Genomic DNA, 1,977 nt, shown 5'->3' on the forward strand with positions numbered 1-1,977 from the left:
AATTCAATTGTCATAATAACCTTTATAATTCTATGAGGTAGATGTGATTATTATTCTCAGCATAGAGACAGATTAAAAAACAAACACAAATAGGTTAGGTAACTAGTCTGACATCACAGAGTTAGGAAGAAGTGGAGGTGGGGCTCAACTCTCAGTGTCTGGCTCCCAAGACCAGTATCTTAGGTACTCCCCTAGAATAATCATAACTATGATTTAGTAAATATTTCCTGTGGCCAGACACTGTGCTGAGTTATTTTACAAGCATTACTTTACTTAATGCTCACAAGTATCATTATCATTTCTATAATACCTTCAAAATGCTTCCATTTTCTTCTTCCCACATTTCTGCAATATCAGTATTGCTTTTTCTTATAGATGAAGAAACTGAGTCTTAGAGAGACATGAACCCTTCCCAGGGTTAACACTGAAGGACTCAATCCTTGATTCATTTTCTTCAAGGTCTGACTCACAGACATTGGCAGCATATTATGTTTTGAGATAATTTGCGATAATTCAAATGATTTCCTAGACAAATATTACTCTAACAAAAACAATAACACTGCTATTTATATAATGCTTTACTACCAACATTTGAATTTACTTGAGTCCCATGGTAAGTTTAATGTTAGAATCTCAGGTTGTAGATGTCAAAACTACAGAAGTTTAAAATATGAGGGGTTGGTCTAGAGTGCTACAACTTTGTCCACACTCACTGACTTACCTGTTTTCACTAGTTCACTTAAGAAATCAACATGCTGTTATGTTACAGCCCTGAAAGCTGAGTAAGACCCTAGTCTTCTGTAATTCACAGAGTGGAAGAGCTGGCATTCTTTTCCTCTAAGTATTTTCTGCTTGGTCCACGGATCCACTTTGAATTTGTGGTGGAAGGATGTCCACACGAAGTGGCAGATGCTCTGATCCCTGTTGGCAATCCTTGCTCCCCAGGGTGCTCCTTTCCTGATTTTTCCCCTTCCTCCTCCTGAACTCTGGTGAAAAGCAGAATGCACCCTTCCCTGGAGACATATAACTCACCCCTCGGCCTCTATGGGGAAGCCGCTCTGCAGGGACTTTTTCAGCCATCTGTAAATAGAGGGTTTTGGTGGCAACCTGAGAACTTTAATCCAGAAGCCACATGGAGGAGCTGGGAATGGGAATACACTTTAGACGTCAAGTCCAACTCCCAGGCAAGCTGCTGGTGGGATGAGGGGAGACAAGAACCCTCTGTGCAAAGCGCCAAACTTCTGCCAACATCTTGGGGACAGCAGAATGATCTTGAGAAGGCTACTCCACGAGCTCAGTGTGTAGCGACAGCAGAGCTACCAATAGCCCTTTAATAACCAAGGTGTTGGTGGAGCAAATAGTGGCCAGCAAAGTTTTTCCTGTGCTAGGCAGTAAGTTTTCACCCTGCTGACGCTCTCTTACTCTAAACTACCCCAGACAACAAGAAGTGAATGGGTGAAAGCACAAGCTTTAGGGTCCATCAGACACGAGACAGAAAAGTTCCTTCTACAGAGTTCATGTAAACCTGGAGATTCATAATTGCAAACTCCCGAGAGCACTGCTCCCAGACAATGCAATGCATAAATGAGAGGCCTTGTTATTCGAGCTCTCAGAATCCGCAGAGAAGGGGTCAGATGGCGGGGCAGGGCGGAAACTCCGCTTTCTCCCAGAGAGGGGACAAAGTGTCTGGGACGCGCTCCAGCTGCGTCCGGATCTTGGCTGAATCGGACGCTCGGGGTGGAGGAGACGAGCGCAGCGGCTACCCAGCGAGTGCCCGGCCCTCCCACCGCCGGGCCCGCTGGCCAGGAGGCCGGCCGCTGGCGGGAAGGGGCCGGGAAACCTCAGAGCCCCGCGGAGACAGCAGCCGCCTTGTTCCGCAGCCCGGCGGCTCCGCGGCTCCCCCCACCCGCTCCCGGGGCCAGACACACCCGCCCCGCCCCCCTCGCCGCGCCCCTGCGGGGGACCCTCCCCGCCCTG

This window comes from Microcebus murinus, chromosome 7 (genome assembly GCF_040939455.1).
Source record: "Microcebus murinus isolate Inina chromosome 7, M.murinus_Inina_mat1.0, whole genome shotgun sequence".
In the NCBI taxonomy this organism is placed as follows: Eukaryota; Metazoa; Chordata; class Mammalia; order Primates; family Cheirogaleidae; genus Microcebus; species Microcebus murinus.